This window comes from Passer domesticus, chromosome 4 (genome assembly GCF_036417665.1).
Source record: "Passer domesticus isolate bPasDom1 chromosome 4, bPasDom1.hap1, whole genome shotgun sequence".
In the NCBI taxonomy this organism is placed as follows: Eukaryota; Metazoa; Chordata; class Aves; order Passeriformes; family Passeridae; genus Passer; species Passer domesticus.
In genome coordinates, this window is record NC_087477.1 from 40345597 (window position 1) to 40365448 (window position 19852).

Consider the following 19852-nt stretch of genomic DNA (forward strand, 5'->3'; position numbering starts at 1 on the left):
CAAAATGGTTTTGGATTTAGATAAAGGACACAAGGAAAGGAACAGGCAAGGTCAAAGAGAGGGAGTACAAAAATTTTCTGGATTCTTTTTTTCTGTTCAACAGTCACACTAGCAGCCCTGACACTTAGCAGTGGGCTCTCTAGGAGTCCAACAGTCTAAGATATCAGTCTGCCTCTGGTTTTTGTCAGACAGATTTTACAGTTACCATTTTGGTCCAAATAGAAGTTTATGCTTGGATACAGAAGCCCACATAACTCTTGAGCATACAGATGGTGCTTCACAAGAAAATGTCCCTCAGTGGTTTCCTTCAGCAACTCAAACTACATTTGGAAGTATGATACTTTCAGATTTTGGGCAGGGGGACTCCTAGCCAGCAGTTAAGAAGGGTCTCAACAAACAGCCACATTCCTTTTTCCCTTCCCCTTTTTCTTGCCTTTTCCAAGATGCTGCTCCCAGCCTTAGCAAAGACAGAATATGCTATGTAGAAATTACAGCCATATACAGTAAGAAGCCACAATGCACACAAGTCATAAATTATTTTCCTTCTGGTCTGCTAGCTGTTCAGGAGAAAAACACTTACCTACTGCCTTGCATTAGTGCAGGCAGATTCTGGAGATGGAGCTACATTTGCTCAGCCAGTGAGCAGGAACAGGTTTCCCTGCATAGCTCAACATGATTTCAAGAGAAGAGAGGTCCATGAAAGGAAGATTTACTGGAGAATTAGATCAACAATTTCTAGAACACTGATCAGAGTTCTCATCTATCTCCCTTGAGGATAATGCACCATATGAAAAGGCATCATTTAAAATACTTACCTTTTAGATTTGTGGGGATGATCAGCAATGCAAATACAGAAATGTTATTCTCTCCATTCTTAGACAAGTATATTTAATCTTATACTTACATACAATGCTGGTTTGGGTTTTGCTCTTTCCATCCCTCTAATTTTATAATAAATTCTTTTTTCTTGTGCATAGAGGAAAGAAATTTGCCTTTCTCTAATGCATAGGCTGCTCACAAAAGATTTTTAGCTATGACTGCTAGAAACTAAATAAAATCTCACACCTCCTTTCAAAGGAAAGGTTATTTTTGTCTGTTCTGCCAGATAGAATAAATCCTTCACTTCCAGGGCAATAGATGACAATAGACTAACCAGCAGAGCCATAAATGAAGTAATATATTACTGAGAAAATAATGTCTTATCACACAGGTCTGCCTTGCACACATTTTAACAAGAACTTGCTTAACAAGAACAAAAAACTAAGTTTGTTTACAACGGCAAAATAGACATCCAGGTTTTTGGATGGTTCTGCAAACTGGCAGCAGTCAGCATCAGATTACTTGTTTGATTTCAGCACAAAATTGCCTTTAACATGTTAGATTTACCTTGCAGGCAGAGGTAGCTGAAATTCAGACTCCCTGCATTCATTCCTGCAACAGGCTTGACCACAGCAGGAAGTCTGTCCTGAAGAAGGTTAACTCAGACTGAGCACTGAAGTGAGCCCCTGACTGCCCAGTTTAACAGTGGATGGAAGTCAAGATGCCAGTGCAGCCTACACCCTGCCTCACTCCTGAGCAGAGTGCTGAGAGCCCAGCACTCCAGGGAAGCCCACGGCAGGAGATCAGGCAGGAGCAGAACACACACCAACCTGCCTTATGACTTTGGGCAAGTCAGTGACTGCAAAAGAGAATTTAGCTACAGAAGTCATAGTGCTTAATCCTCTATTAGAGCAGTAATTATTAATACAATGAAGTAGCAGAAGTAATGTGATCATCCAAAATCACTTACAAAAATAATAGTAAAGGCTGGATTTGATTAATCAAGAAAATAGATTCTCAGTTCTCAGCTATTCAGAAGGAAGATTCTCAAGGCTCTGCCCTCCTTTTTCACTGTTTGTAGGAACAGAGCTTGTAAAGGCAAGGTGCATATTTTATAGAGTCCAGCTCCCTACATTAATCTATTCAAAAGCTTTTAAGAAATGAATAGCCTAATTTCCCTGGATTTGATGACATCACCTATTTGTTTTTTGTTACTTATGCCCCCTCTCATGTTACCTTCCTCAAAGTAAACGTAGACGGCATACAGAAAATGAAGGAATTCTTTACAGAATCAGTCCTTTGTCAAGAGGAACTGCTACTTTAGGGCTGACAATGTTAAATGTGAGGCTCCAAGAGGTATCCAAAGGTACTGATATGCACTATAGGAGTTTTAATTTTCAGAAAGAGACAAGCTCCTCTAGCAAGTCTGTTAAGTTTATTCCTGAAAACAGCTGACAGCCTTGTCAGTCACTTGTATCAGCCGGGTTGGCCATGCCAGACACCTACACATAGCAAGAGGTAATGACTTTGTTGAAGGTGGTAGCTTGATGATGAATGCTGCCATGAGTTTGTTACTTGTGTAAGGACAGAGCTGTTTGCCTGCCCAGACAGAAAGAACAAACTGAATTCTGAATTTATGCCAAAATGTTCTTGCCATTATACAAAATAAACATCAAACAGACAAGTACAACATTGTATTCCTAAAAGGCAAGCAAAAATAAATTTGCAGAGCACAGAAGGATACAGACCATGATGTTCTATGGCCAATAAATAATCAAATTAAGTTATGAATTGAAAATGCTACTGAAACAGCAGAAAATACAGAAGGTTTAATTTCAAAACACAAGGGAATGCCTTCAAAATAGCAAAGTACTTGCTTTTTAAGTGACCAAAGGAAAATACAGGTCTAGAGAAAGGAAACATGTCCTTCCCAAGTTTGTACCCTACAGAACAGGCAGCTATTTAAAATATGTTCTGAAGACAACATTTCAAAATAAATGCTTGAAAACGTTATAGTGTCAGTCCTCTTATCTCAATGCAGTGTGCAGTGCAGTACTGCATAGAATGAAGATTCTATTCAAAGAATAGATACTTGACAAAAAAAGAACGTTATCTATGAATAACAGTCTCCTGGAGATATCTTTGAAAACTTTTTTGTGTTTGTAAATTATTTGAAATAGTCTTTGTATACTGAGACATTTATATAACCAGTCCTCTTCCCTGCATTCTCCAAAAAGCCTCAAATCACTGCTTGTACCCTTTGCAAAGTAAAATTCCATGCCTGTATTTTCCCAACCACTGAAAAATTATGATGTTCTCTCTGGAACATAACACTTTGCTCTTCTGCCAAAAAGGAAACCATCAACCACCAGTCGGTTTTTCAGGTTCCCTTGGCTCATTCACTCACTTCTACACTGGTACCTCACCATCCTCATTTTGTTCTTCAAAGATGCTTCACCTGTGAAGCTCTACAGACATTTCATTGCTGCAGATAACCAACTGCAATTTATGGATAGAAAAGACATACTCCTTTGTGCATAAATAATGTGGTTTTAATGTTTTACTCATTCTTGCCTTGAATGCTATGTGAAGACAGAACATCTTTCTTCTCTGCTTGGCAGCACTGGCTTTCTTCACACCAGCTTTGCCTCGGTTTTTAATCAGGATGGCAATACAGAATGTGGAAACAAAGGAAAAATAGTACTATGAAGAAAAGGAAACTGCACAACATCACGAAAGTAAAAGAGAGTTGAACATGCACCTGCCTATCTGTGCACCGCCCAAGAACAATGAAGAAACCAGTACATCATTTTTATTGAAGACCTGGCAAGAAAACGCCATAAATTCCACACGACAGGTGACATTGCTAGTTCAGTGCCTCCTTTTAAGGGGGGGGGAGATCAATTCAAGAACCTGCAGATTCTCATGCTTGACCTCAAGAGCAAGTACACAGGTCATAAACTATTCTCAAGGAAAGATGACAGACAGTCTGTGACAGCATCAGAAAGGTAAATTACCTCAAATAAATCTTTGATGCAACGGTTAAAAGGAAAACAGAGGATACCTTATCCATGCAGATAATTGGGGAATTATTAGTTCAGATGGGGATTAATACAGGTATTGTAAGAACAACAAAGAACCTGAATGGCAGACAAATCATGTTATCCTTGGGGAAAAAAAAACAAATCACTGAGTTCAAAAGTAGAGGCTGACTACTCTGTGGTTCAAATTACTTATTCCCACTAACGTCAATTCAGTGCCAGTCCATGCAGTGCTCTGGCAAGGCTGATCCCTACAACAGTCATGGCAATATCAAGGCTGCCATTAAACTGAATTACAACAGCAAGGTAAAAAAAAATAAAAATCATTGTGAACACAATCAAATCCATAAATTTGTGATGTGAAAGGAAAGACAGGTAATACAGAGTCATCAACAAGCACACTGTGCATGGAGGGAACTCGATCAGGCCAGACAATGTTAGGGAATTCTGCTCCAGAGACACACAACCACAACATTACTTCATTCAATTTTTCTTCAAACATGCAGGAGGCCAGGAAGCCTTTTGTATATCACAATTCTTTACTAGTCCTCCCATCTTTTGCATATTTGTACTGAAGTGCCATCATTTTTTTCATTTCTGGAAAAAAACAAGTTTTACTCTGCTCTGGCATCTGGAATCATCAAGGTCATATTTGTGGTCTCATAGGCCACCAAAGTAGTAATAAGATGATTTTTAAAACCAATTCACTCCGCATTTACAATCACCCTTTAGCTTCAGTCTTTTCAAGCTAAGTTCAGATATTTTCATTTTCATCTGAACTTTTCAAATTTTATTTACATTTTTCCACTACTGAGAAGCTTAGGTGATAAAATTACTATTTCAGGTCCCCAAAATAATATAGTTAGAACACTCCAAAGGATGCTTAACTTTAAGCATGCATGTGAGCAGCGCTAGTGACCTTGATATTCTCATGTCTAATGCACTTTGTTGAACTGCAGCTACAAAGACAAGCTATCATGTTTCCTCACCACAAAAAAAGAAGTGCCTTACTCTTCAGCTCAAGCACAATCAATTGCTCTGTCTGGTGCCATTATCACAGCCAGCCTTCCTTCGTCGAATGTTTTACACATGCATTGTATAATGGTAGAGGAGCACAATAACAATAATAGAGTTATCAGTCTATCTAAAGCATTCAGTAGTCTATGGGAACAATAAGCAACTCTGAGTACTGAATTATGAAAATTTGGACTCTTCCTGCATTTGCATTAAGTACCAAATCGTCTTCTCTTCCGACAAGCTAGCAAAAGCAGCTCTTTCAACTTCTATATGATACAGACTCCATTCTTTCAGGCAGTTTCATTTCAAACCTCTTCAACCTCTCCTTGATTCCCAAGCAGGGGCAAGTGTACTTCAGCCCCCTGGAGACCACTAGAGGAGGAGGAAAACAAGGAGAAAAAAAAGGACTTGTTTCAGACATGACCTTCTCAAAGTGTAGAGGCACTTAGAAACATAGAAAGAAGCTGTTCTAGACATTATGACAGTCAGGGAAAAGAAGCAAAACAGGAAAAAGACAGAGCTGGTCCCAGATGACAGAAAGAAGAGTTACAGACAGGACTATTTTAATACCAAGAGATGTGGATGTGACAGCCTGGTCAGAGAGCGAGAAAACCAGATAAGTTTTCTCATGGAACACTTGTGAGACCTTTAGGGAGTTGCAGAGAAACAATGATAGCTTGTTATTATAAACAACGTGCAGGTTGTTTTCCTACTCTCTGTTTTTCTGTTCTTCTCAAGGGTTGTTTGTGAGAAAGGTGTTTTTGTTAATTAGCCAGTATAAAAGAGAGCTTTTTGTATTAAAGCTGCTGCTGTGCAAACCAGCCTTCTTGGGAGTCTGTGCCGCTTTCTTACTCAACGGCAACAAAGAGAGACATTAAGAATCCTCCAGGTGAATTAAGGTGTATGAATATTTCCCTGGTCTGCAGCACACCTCACTGGATACCATGAGCATATATACAAACAGAAGAAATAGTAAAAATAGGGATTTTGCATCCAAATCCCTTCCAAACATTTAAGACACCCTGGACTGTAGTCATAAAACACTGACCACTGAACAAACTGCCTTGTTACAGATACAGTTCTTGAAACTACCTTCACCAGCAGAAAAAGACTGCCTTGAGCAGGGCCTCTCTCCCAAGACTGTACTTAGAAGCAGGGCTTTTAAAACATATTCACCTGACAGCTATGATACATGCAAACAAGATGGCAAGGTGAATATATTCACAACCTGCTAACATTCCTCAAAGTCTTCACCCCCCAAAAATAGCAAGATTCATCACACCTCCATACTCCATTTGCTTAGCAAACACCTGCAAAGACTGAAGGAATGAGAGCAACAGCAACACTGCAACCTGCAGCATACAGCTGTGCTTATGCAATACACAAAGGCCAGCAAATTCATACTGATGCCATTCTTCAATTTGTTGAAAAAGCTTTGACTGCTTCAATAACAAAGAATAGCATTAAACATAGCATGGCAGGATCAAATGAATTAGGGGCAATAAATCTGGCATTAACAGAATGAAAAGCAAAGTGACTGAAAAAACCTAATCCCCTAAGGAGAAAATATCTTTGGCCACACACAGAAACACCTCCCCTTATTTCTGCCAAAGGCAATGCCAATCCATACAATTAACGTGAAAGTCTGGGTTAGTTCAATGACTAGAACAGTTTAACCAGAGGGCTGCAAAAAGACAGACTGACAAAGTGTCTCTGATACTTCTGAACTCTGGCATATCTATATAAGTATTTAATTCTACATCTGGGGAGGGCTTTCAAAGTAATCATAATCCTGCCTTACTGCAGTTTTGCGTATATGCTGTAGCAGTCCTGGAGGGCACCAAATAGATACTTCAGGAAATTTTCAAATGAATGCACTGTAGACACTTACTTAGTAACTGCTAGTGTGTGTGCCACGTCCACAGGACTGAACCAGACCACAGCTACCCTACACTGGAAAAAAACCCAAACAAAACCCCAAAAAACTTATATTTAGTAAGTTGTTGACAGGAGAGATAGCAAAGGCCTCTAAGGTTTTGTATTTCCAAAGCAGGGAACTGAACCTAACTGTTGTTATGCCTGGCAACACCTAATCTCCGTATTTTAAAACCTAACATGGGGAAAAAAAGCAAATATAGCAGAGGAGGAAACAGAAAGAAGATAAATGGTGAAGGAATGTGAACAGGGGAAAAAGTAAACAAAATTGTTTCCAGACATATTAATAAGAGAAAAATTAACATGTCTCCACAATGACAGAGCTAACATTTTAAATTTTCATGCAAAGCAGCAACAAAAGACAGAACTTCGCAGTATTTTATATAATTTCACCCTGTAATAGAAACTGGAAGCAGAGAAATAAGCATTTTATTAGGAGAGGAAGCTAAAACTAGACTTCACCAGTATACAGAGAGGGATGGTGTTGCCTGCTTAAAGCCAGCTTTTCTGACACACTCCAAAAGGCAAACAGCAGAGTATGCTAAGGGACTGCTTCAAAGTCATCTCGCAGTACTAAGAAAATTAACCTTTATGCCACACCCTCCCATAGTATACTTCCATTCAGCATACCAGTGTGAGAAGTCTAGCAATATGCAGATGCCCTTCTCTGCCTATCCTAATACAGTTCAATAAGCTTCCTGGAGCAAGGATTGGGAAGAATCTGATGCTTCCAAATGCTGAAATCAACATTTGTAAACAAAATGCCTGGGACAAAACCAGCAGCCTTGACATTGTAATAGCCTTTGTCAATACCATATTTATAAAGCTTAGCTACTTTAAAAAAGAAGTGATGCTTCCCACTGTAGCAGCTCTTACTTCAGCTATGTCTCAAATCAAAGTGAAAAACCTACAATTCACCAATTGATTTATACTCTAGACAGAAGTCCTTTTACCTTAACTAATATCTGGAGCTATCAGCATATAAGGAGCCCCAATTACTGGCTAGGACAGAAAAAAATACCAAGACCTGGACCCAGGTTACCTGTGCAACTTACATTCTGACATTTCTGAGTATGTTCACGTCTGTCTCTCAGCCTTAAGATATTTCTGCCATTTTCCTATCTCCCCCCCATTCCTATATGCACTTCACTAAGTTTGAGTTTGGTTCAATTAAAGCAAAGCTACAAACAAACTTTTAGTTGTGCAGTTTCCCACCAGCAGATTACACATGTTTTCCAGAGCAGAGGTGTAACAAGAAGCAGCACTCTTGGAGAAGTGTTACCAAATGCTGTCTTGACCAACTGTCACTTGAAACATTTGGTGTTTTTATCTGGAGGAATCAGGAAATCGTAGAAATATAACTTACACAGATTTTATTTTTTTTTCCAAGAGCGAAGATCCTAGTTCTTATCAGGAAAGAAATGCAAAGTAAACGCAACTAAAACCCAGTTTGAGATTACACAGCACATACTACAGCATACTAATTGCTTCATGTTATTTGCTTCCTTAATTTGAAATGAATATGCCTATGACAACAGCAAATTTTTAAAAAGTCATCCTTGTTAACTGCTTTGTCACCTTGATAAGTGGCCAAAGCAGTTCACTAACAACTACTTAACTTTATACACCCTATTTACAGTGAATGACCTCATAATTTGATCGGGTCTTTAACAACTCATGGTCAAGCTTGCTGGTGTGTATTTGCTTTGTTTCCTCAATTTCCCACCATTCTGATATCTGCAAGCATATTCTGGAGCATAGCTGGTACCTTCAGGAAGTCAACAGGAACAAATACTTCCAGCAGCAACAAAGCATTCACCTTTCGGCCATAACCCGATAATAAGTTCTTTGGAGGTTTTGCAAATGAAAATTTTCAGAAACTTAGTGTCACTCAAACTGAAGGGGACTTCTACTGGGGCAGCTAAAGGCAAACCTCTGCATCCAGCACAGGCACCTGCCAAAACTGAAGTTTCTGCAACAACCATGGATATATTAAAACAATTCAACGGAAATATTTGGTTTCAGACACTGAGAAAACAACTTGTTCTTACTGTGTTGCCATTAAACCTTTTTTACTTTTTTTCAACTGCAAGAATGATCTAACACTAGATCAGGCTGGCAAGAGAACTTGCAGAGTCTCCATCCTCGGAGCTTTTCAAAATCTGACCAGACAAGGTCCTAAGCAATCTGCCCCAGTCAACCCTGCTTTGAGCAGGTGGGTTGGACTTGATTATTTTCAGGGGTCCCTTCCAGCCCTAGAGCTTCTGCAATTCTGTGACATCAAACCAGATTTTAGATCTCAGATATTCAAACTATACAGTACAAAAAGGACATAAACCCATTAACTTTAACAGCAGGCTTACATAAAACAGCAATAAATGAATCTCAGGTATTTCTGGCTCCCAGGCAATTTAATATCTCTGTTAAACCAAAGGGCAAGTGACAACTAAGAAGGAAGAAATGAGATCATGCAGAATTGTTGAACTAAATAATTTCAGTGCTTCAATTTAAGCAGACTTTCTGAACAGACCTACAGCAAATTTCAATTTAAACTGCACAGCCTGACAACACTTCCTTGCTTTTCCTTTCAAATATGGGAAACCAGGACAAGCATTTATGGGATCAACCATCAGAAACAAGAAGAACATTACAGCAACAAGACAGGCAGGTCTGAACTGAGAAGACATTTTTCAGCAGCCTTTCAAAAATGCACCTCTGTAGGTCCTGCAGCATGCTGGTATGAATACAATGCAGTGTCATGCCAAATCATGTCTTTGACATGCCCATGATGTTCTCAGAAGGACCACCCTGGGTAAGAGTTAGCTCACCTAAGCTTAGGTGAGCTAAAAACTGACTACAAATGTCTTGTAGCGAATATTCAAATTTACTGCTTTGTGCACATGGCCTGCAGCAAGACTATATTACCTACACCAAAGAGAGGCAAAAAAAACCTCCCCTGTACAAATCTTCCTAGACTTAACACTTTTGAGTGTCTTTGAACCAAAATTTTCCAGACCTAACAAATGATATATAGAACACCATTAACACAGGGCAAAGGAGTAACCTCCTGGTAAAGTATGCCACTGTAGAAAAAAACACAAGATACTCTGGCACAAAGGAAAAACACAAGTGGCAACACCACATTAAGCACTGGTAGCTGGACCTCAGAAAAAACCTTCACTTTCAGCAATCTTAATGCTGTCTGAGGCATTCAGATGACAGTTTGTTTCTCAGGTTAGGATTTCTTCTGGCACACTGGTATATCTATTTTAATAGGTCCCACCTTCACTGCAAATATATTGGTCTCTTCTTGCACCAGAAGAAGGCACAGGTGGATCCCTCTGTGCTTTCTCCATCACAGTATATACCCATAATGAACAGCTCTATACATATTAATCCTGAAAAACAGAATGGACGGGGAAACATCACAACAGACAGGGGACTATGTGCTTCCTAGTGACAGCTCGTGGAGAACGGGAGGTGAGGAACATTTTAGAAGCATATTTGTGAACTCCTAAATGATTATTCTGGCTGTGATACCAAAATCCAAAACCTATTAGCTGAAGTACTAGCTGTGAAGCCTCTGGAAAATGTTAAGAGACTTACTGAGACAGGATGAACACCAGGAAATAAAACTTCTGGTAAGTAGTTACATAGCATGACATTTTCCTTACCCACTAAATGCAATACTTAACATCCTCAGCTTTATTTATATTTGCTCTATATGGAGGACTAAATGCTTACTTTAGAATAGAAAGTGCTATCCTAATTAGCATAAAATTCTGCTTTTAACATTATAGATGTTTTTGCTTACATAAGTACTAACAACCATCACTGCAGCAATGCCAAATGAAATCTAGATATATTCTGAAATTATTACCAGACTGTAAAGCATAATGCAATAAATTCAATTCAATGCAATAAAATGACTAAAATTCACAGTAGTCAAAATATGTACATGCTGAATGCTAATGTAAAATTACAGCTCCTCTTCATGCACACTGTCAAATTACTATTACATTCTACAGTAATGTCATTTTTGAGAAGCTGAAAGATCATGCTACTTATAATGACATAGACTGTGTCTTTAATTACAGATAAAACTCTCAAGAAAATCTCGTGAATTATTGCAGAAAGGATCTATTTAAATTTTTTCGAGTAATATATGTTTCTTCCAAGGAGAGAAAAAGCTTGAGTAAATAGTATCATTACTTGCATTCAGTATTCATTCTTTTGAAAGCTCAAATCACAGAAATTTAATAATATTTCATGTCTTACTTCTGTAGAGGCAAAGTATTTTCCAAGACAGTTAAGAATGTAAAATGTAAAATCCAAAATTCATATTGTAAAAATGTTACCAAAAGACAACATGTAAAATATCAAAAGGTAAATCGCACAGTTTGGGGTCAATGGAGGTCTACCCATTTTTGCACAATCTCCAGTTATTCTAAGTTTTAATATGAAGATAGCCATTTGCAAATTTAGGCTGTTTTATTGCGAAAAAGAAGATATGAGAACCTTTCTTCACATCAATATGTTTGGTTTGTTTGTTTTAATGACAAATACATTGCAGAAGAATCACACTGTGGACAGAAGCAGAATGACTGATACATTCACACCACGGACCCAAGGGCCTTTCTGGAAGGGGCAGTATTAACTAACTGAGGTTAAACTCCAGATGGCTGTATTTCAAATTAGCCTGGCAGCAATGCATACACGGTACCCAGCAGCTGTCAATCATTACAACAGAGGCTCATTTGGGGAGCTGAAGTTAGCAGTGCTTTTAACAAGCCTGAGTCTCAGTGTGGGCAGTAGGAGACTCTGCCTGTCCAGCTTGCAGCGTGCAGGTGCCAAGGTCTGAGCAGCAGCAGGTGCTGCGGGGGTGGCCCCTCTGAGGAAGGATACAGGCTTGTCCCGTGCTGGACACGGCACTCAGAGCTGCCTCTGACAGACCCAGTGCTGCCCACAGCTGAGCCCATCGGCGGCACCGGCCGTGCCTCTGTGCTGATGTGTTTAAGAAAGGGTTAAAAACACTGCACAGCAGCTGTGAAAGAGGAGTGAGAACATGTGAAAGAAACTGTCCTGCAGACACGCTGGTCAGAAAACAAGAAGAGAGGAGGTGTTGCAGGTGCCAGAGAAGATTCCCCCCACAGTGCCAGAGCAGATATCCATCCACACTGCAGTCCCTCAAGAATGTTCTCTAGAAACAAGGTGTATCAAATAGAAAAGTGAAGAAAATAAAAAGAGGGATGAAGGGAATATCCTCAGGGGTCTCTTGCAATTTCTAACCAAGTGAAAGCTGTGAAAGCCGTAACATACAGTAGGGAACTGAGGAAGGTTTAGGGAGAGACACACAGCTACATGAATGTTACTGTCCATTTCTTCCTTCCAAGGTCTGGACTTTGTTAGGATGATCAGTGCTTGCAGGTTACTGTGGGTGCAACTTTTTACTGACAAGGAAGTTACTGACAAGCAAAACTTTGTAGAAACTTCCTTGGAATAACTGTATAAAAGATAATTGATCTGAGGTTTTAGTAAGGGAAGGTGCAGTTGGTTTGCAGAGATAGCCCATTAGATTTATGGGTCAATTAAATACCAATGCTATTTCATTTCTACTTCTAAACACTTTGTCCAGACTTAACACAAGTATTGTGGCCCCATGTTCTGCCTAGGATACCGCTATCAACACCCAGGTTGTCCTAACCCTCACAGACACAGCTATATAAATTACAATTTCCAAAGCCTGGGGATATGAAAACAATTTCCCAAAGAAGTGTTAAAAGGAAACAGCTAAAACCAGCTTGCTTATTGACATAGTGCTCTTCAGCCAACAATTATACATGCACAGAAGCATGGGAAAACTGAAGAGGACAGATTCAACTCACAGGTTCTCTTCTGTGTTCTCAGAGAAAGGGGAAAGTATTTTATACTCATTTTTATCTACTGGATAAGTCTGAGGGAGCTGATTTCATATTTTATTTTATAAAATAGTTCTTGTTCACTGAGATAGCTTGTGTTTCTCACTTCTAATCTAGGCTCTAACTCTGCAACTTGCTTCTTGTGATCAGCTCTCAAAGATCAAACTTAGCTGACCTAATCCCACAATTTCTGTTGCCAAAATTCATTTCCCAAGCTCTTTTAAGGACTAATACATGCAACAATGAAAAATACATGAGCCACCTATGGTCTAATGAGTGCTTAACATTATGGAAACACTTATCACCCAAGCAGCAGGATCTGTGGAGTCTGAAACAAAGCAGCAGAGAAATAAGCTTATTATCCATAAAGAGGGAAGACTAATCTTAAAACATTTCAGACTAATAAAATATCAGACACAGCCAACTTTTGTTATAAAAAGGAAATTATTAAACCACAAGAATTGCAACACAGGATAAAACCTCCTGTAAGCTGTTGCAAGGAAAAGTAAAAATACCTCCAATGTCTGTAAATGGGATCTATAACACCTGTAACAAGTCTCGGGATCCTGTCTCTAAATCAGCATTGAAAACAACTATTCTACTCTGAACAAAAGTGTAGCTGTCTTTGTGGGACAAGAAAAAGCATTGTGGAAAACAAAGGTTTCAGATACATACTAACTATTTAGGAGAGATAATCAATAGCATAGCACACATACTTTATGGTCTACTGTTTTACAATTCTAGTTCTGTAAGTGTTGCAACATGACAGAGCATGATTTATCAATGCATTTCCAAAACAAAAGGGTTTTACTTAACTTACAATACAGCTTGCCAGATGCATGAAAGATTTCCATTAATAATGTGGAACCAATTCAAAATTTTGTGTCTTCGTGAAAGACTGACAATAGATTAACTATTATGTTAAAATTAGAAAGTGTTCAAGGCTACCAAGCAAGTAAAACACTTAATCACATAGTTCTTTTAAGCATAAGAACAGTTGCATTGCACTACAGGGGGAAGTTATGAAGCATATGATTAAATGCAACTAAATTGGGTACAAATTACAAAAAATGTAATTTTGAAATGTCTCTGAAGCACACTGGAAACAAATGGGCTTGTGAGACATGAAAAACAGTCTTTTTTTGCCAGAGTTTGTCTTTCGTGTATGGAAGATGTAAAGATAAAGGAACACAACAGCTGTTGCATTTTCAAAGACACAGATGACTTCTTACTTCCCAGCGAGGTCAAGTTTTTTTAAATCACCTCAAAAAATATTACATAGAGGTTCAGCACAAAGCTTGATACTAAGCTAATTTTTGCTATATAATGAACTTTGAAGCTTCATGCAAGTCTGATAAGCAGCCACGTACAAATGACAAATTCAGTCTAATTTTAGAGAAAACTCCTATATCTCAGTAAAAAACATCCACAAGAGACTGAAAATAGCCCCCCCTCCCTAGTAAATACTTCCCTACCCTTGGAAAAGCAGTAAAAAACAAAAACAAACAAACAAACAAAAAAAAACAACTCCACAAAGAAATAAACAGGAAAAAGAAACAAAGAGAAAAAAAACCAAAATCAACAACAGCAACAAAAAAGTGCAGCAATTAGCCTCATCGAGTAAGCAAGAATGAGCAATAAGTATGAGAAGAAGAAATCTCATCCTAGACAAAACAACTCTAGTCATGAGATAAGAAAAAATAAACTAAAAAAAAGAACTTGTGAAATTTGAAAATAAAAAGCAGCAATGTTCATTTCTAATCTCTTCTAAAAAGAGACCAAAGATATGGTGAGAAAAAAGGCTATTTTTCCTTGTCCCCCTTGTGCTGCTTGGAGTGAGGAGAAATAAACATAGGAAGATTTTCAAGGCTTGTGCTATGCCCTTGAATTCTCAGAGGTTCTTGCCAATGCTACCACGAAGAACCACATGCCCAAAGTGGAAAACTGCACTGCAGTGACTGCAGGAGCTGTGGGACAAAGCTAAAAGGGAAAGAGATCTTATGCTCATCCCAGGATTTGACATGTGAGGCCCCATTTCCACAGGGAGCACCAAGCCAAACATCTTGCAGCCAAGAAGTATGTTGGGCAGAGAAAAAAGAAGATGACTCACATCAACACGTATGGTTTGAAGGGCAAGTTCTGCCTTTTCATATCTTAACACAACAGTTTCATAAACAACCATCATGGATAACGCTCAAAGTTAGTTAAAATCTCAATCACACTCTCTGCAGCTCAGAAATTTAACTGCAATATTTAAAGAAAAAACCCACCATGTTTCTTTGTTCATGAAGACAATAAAAATAGAAAATGCAAAACAATGGGTCTGCATGCTCATTACTCTTGATAGAAAATATTGCTTTGACTTGCATTATTCCTTTATACCCACATATTATACTTCTAAATAACTGCACAAAGGGAAAAAAAAAACAAACCAAACACCTTTTACAAATAACTTGCTGCACTTTATAAAATCTGGAACAAGGCTTTGTCTCCTCACCAGATGTGGACTACAGCCACTGCCTTCATGTTACCCATTCTACCCCAGAGGAGAACAGCACCCACTGCGTCCTTCACTGGAATGGTCTCCATCGCCCTTCCCAATATGGTGAGCATTGTGGCCCTGCTTCAGTATGTTCTGAATAAACCCCAGCTTAACCCTACATCTTTCTTGGATCATAGCTAGAGTGGCTCAGCATCTGGCAGGATTGAGACCTAAGGATATGCAAGAAGAAATTAGCAATTTCCATTTAAATGCTAATACTTATTCTTCCCAGTGAAAATTGAAGTATAACAAGTGATTCCTCAGCACACAGAAAGAACCTTGATTGTTATTTAATGATCACAACGAATAGTTAGAAAGCATGAAATGAAGCTAATAAATCTTCTGTTGAGCCTGACATTTTCAACAAACAAAAGTACTCAAAGTTTCCAAAAACAGTTCCATCCAATTTTCTTCATTTTAGACTACATCTTCCATGTTCTTCAGTTACAGATCCACATATGGGCACCGCACAAATTAAACTGAAACACCCAGCTACTTGAACAATTTTTTTAAATTTTCTTTTTAGTGCTGCCTGGACAATATAAAATATATTGTGTTCTACAAAGTTCAAGTTCATACACCAGCACTATCCAACACAGCATCTGTTTGCCTTTCAATGATAAATTAGGAAATTAGACAAACACTATAGAAGCAGGTTTTTTTCCTTGCTCACTGCAGCCTCCTAGAAGGATATAAATAGAGTTTGGCTTGTTTAGAGTTTTAGAATAGAATATAGCTTAAAAATGCTAAGTACAGGTAAGCTGGGGATAATTTTTATTTGACAATTGAGTAATTTTAACAATTAATTAAACCATTTAATATTTTTTTTAAATACTCAGTCATCCAGACTGCTTTTTCTTTCACCCCTGCAAAAGGGAAAGATAAAACAAAGTTCCCCAGACTCCAAACCCTGTGACTTCAAACTTAGTAGTCAATACTTATATTATTTGTGACAGCTTGAATGAATCAGTCAGTTAAATGGCTCCTTAATTTAACAGAAACTTCTTACTTTATTCATAAACTTGTACCACTAAAATATCTGTTCAGAAAGAAGCACATTTCTAGAAGCCTCTTCATGCACCAATGGAAAAGAACACTGAGACTTCAGCTACATAAAAACAATACTGTCATTACCTAATCCCACAAGTGCCTCATTTTTGTTGATAATATAAACACACATGCACATATGTGTGTGCACATGAGAATTACAACACTCCTACACACTACAGCCCGGCTATAAAACAACATAAACTCTCTCCAGAGTTAAAAGCATACGTAAAATACAACAGAAGCAAAGCAGTTATTTCATTCTTACAAGTGGGACACTCTTTACATGGAGATACATGCATCAAGACTCCACACTAACACTCCATATGATGCCATAGTCAGCTGCAGAGGGGTTTCTGGAATATTTCTAGAAAGAAAACAGTCTCTTACAGGCTCCAACTGTTCTCTGCAACCTGTCCAACAAGGAAGAGGTCACAACCATTTGCTTTAGATGACCTTCCTCCCCCTTCCCTCCTCCATGTAGTGCCCCTCCAACAGAACAAGTTGTGTGGATGGCCTCAAGTGTTTGGACACGGGGCTTGTGTCATGGCACAAAAGACGAACATCAGACCCGTGGAGCTTGGCCTGTGTGATAGTGTAAGTAACATGACACTAAGAATAAGCAGCACCTACCTCCTTCATCTCTTGAAAGTTTTGTATATCAAAGAAATATCTAACCCATGGCCATATGAAATATAAACTGCATCTGAGTCTGCTGAATCAGATCATCTCATCAAATAAGTCAGGTCAATTCCATTTCCATTACATATTTCTACAATTATAAAAGTTCTCTATGCCAATTAATTTTGAAAGACTTCAAGATAGGTGGTCTAAGCACAGCACCACATGAAAGCAAAACAAGCTTCACTCAAGAAATGATGCTTTACAATAAATCAATGGTAGACAGAGCTGGTAGCATTTGTGATAGCTGCTAGGAAACTAAAGGTTACTTAACAACTGTTATTTAAACACTAGTTCCCAATCATAATGCGGCCAACTTTGAATCCTTCAGGCTGAAATTCTTGCTTATCTCAATCTAGATTTTTTTTTAAATTATAAATTCACCACATCTGTAAGACAAAAAGTGTTTGTGCTGTCCACAAAGCTCATACATAATTTTTTATGTATTTGAATACAATATAGAACTCTTCTACTCTCTTTGAGAAGAAACTTTACTATCTAGATATTTTAAAAGAGAGACTTGATTGATCCAAGAGTTCTGCCACATTCCAAACTTAGAAGAAATGCCTAGTATGGCCAACCTGATAATCCAAGCCCATATGTCTAAACTGTTGAAGACTACAGCTAGGAATACACAGATCCAGGGAAAAGTGAGTGATACCTACACAAATAAGGGACAGGAATAAAGGAGAGTGCTGGGTAAAGTCTAAAAAAGGTGATGCTATGGGAATCTATTTATATTAAAACACATTTCCCTCCAATATCTGGTTGACTTTCCACACATGCTAAATTAAACGTGTCTGTATGTGCATTCCACTATGACCATACCACTTTCACAGGATCCCTGACTGACTCTCTGCATTCAGTATCATGAATAAGGACACCACAACGAACTAAATCTTACCTGCAGGACACCTGCTCTATTTATAAATGGGAAACCACATAGAAGGAGCTGGAAGGAGCAACTTAGCAGAATCCAGTGCCCATCAGCAATCAGTTTATGACAGAGCATCCTAAGGTGAAATGGGATATCCAAGACAAATACACATGGTGTGCTTCACGCCCAGCAAAAGAGCAATACAAAATCTGGGGCATGGAAGTTGCAAAGGGCTTCAAACAAATTCACAGAGCACTGTTACAGTCTTCAGTACAAATTGTCTGATCTACAAGAGTCAGTCCCTTGAAATTTCAAGAGTATTAACTCCTTGGCAAAGTCCTACACTTGAACTAAAATTACATCAAGCACATGTGTAGTTAAGTTAAAGGGGACACGCAGTTTCTGACCCAACACAGTGCCCTATGCTGCAGAGGACTTGAACTGCATCCTGTGCCCATTCCTCATGACAGCAGGAGCACCTCTCAGGTGGCAAGAACACGCTCACTGTCACCACAACAAATTTGGTGCAGCAGCTGTGTACAGACAGAGTGCCCAGCGCAGCCACACTGTGCAGTCTTGATTCCTCCCAAGAGCACAGTCATCCATCCTGCTGAATGAGGCAGTGGGGAACAGTATGCAGTCTTACAAGCAGGCTGTGTCCTAACACATGCATACAAAGGCAAAATTAAGACTGTCTGCCTCTCCCATTTCCTAGTCCATATATTTTCCTTACGCAACATTAACGTTCTTTTAGATTCATCTGTTAAACCTGGAAAAACATCAACTTCAATGTTTTGTGCATGAAATCAAACCCCACAGATTTCAGCTGTGACTGGCTCATGGCTTTCAATATTTAAACAAAGAAAACAAGTATCAAAGCCTCTTCTAGAAGCTACAGTATGAGATATAAAAGCAATGGGAGCTTTTCTATGCAGGAAGTGTCCTGCTAGCTTAAAATTCTTTCCTAAGAGTTCTATGCTTGCTTACAGGCTAAATTACATATTAGAATCAAGCATACACAAAAACTACATTAAAATAATTAAAATTGCAGCATGACTTTCCTACTTACAAACAGAACTAAATAAATGAGTAGCTATATGACACAACATTCTCCATCCCCTCAATTCTTACCACTGCACCTGGCTTATTATAACATGCAGTATACAGTGGGAAATTTTGGTACAATAATCCAGGAAGGTTATCCATGAACAATGGAAAAATGTAGTAGAGACCAAAACTGTATTTGGTCTTAAGACTGGCAGAAATTCCTATGAAAATCAGAAATGTACAACACAGAATATGAAAAAAACCCAACAAACAAAGCTTAAACTTAGCAACGAACTAAATTACCTAATCAACATTTAGAAAAGAAAAAAAATCAATAAAGTAGAACGTAGGTCAGTGCTAAAGGCAGAGCAACAAAAAGAAGAGTGTTCTGATGCACTATGGAAACAGAAAGGTTTCTTACATATTTCTACTATTATTTTTCCTTGGGCAGCATGAAAAATATATTTTGTATTCTTTACTTACAAGCTATGGAGATCCTACTTGTTACTCTGTCCATATGAATAACAACAAACCCTGGGAAGAAATGCTTTTTTCAGTTTGATGTTGTAAAATTTCAGTGTGAAGTATAGGCTAAATAAATTTCTGTACATTAGGTTTCCAAAAGCTTTCAAAGCATCCACAACTCTATATAACAGCAGAACTGAGAAACGGAAAACCAAAACACCTGATTTAGGTGCTCTGTGAAAACTCTGAAAACGTCATTTGTTCCTCTGGCTACTTTAGAGTTTGATTCCATTTGAAGAATAAATACTACTGAACTGTTATAACAGTAAAAAGAAAATAAGAGTGAAAATTCTTGCCAGGGGCATGGTGTAAATTAAAACCCTGCTTTTCATAAAAGCACCAATCCTAAATCCCACAGTGCCTCTTCTTACTTGACTACCTACACAACAGACTACAGACTTTT

At 38.4% G+C, this 19852-nt stretch overlaps 1 protein-coding gene across 2 annotated transcripts in view; it reads right to left on the reverse strand.

The window, feature by feature from the left end:
* The window catches only part of TNKS (tankyrase), a 128359-nt gene that overhangs the window by 73730 nt on the left and 34777 nt on the right, over window positions 1-19852 (reverse strand). The gene's annotated exons all lie outside the window — the stretch shown is intronic.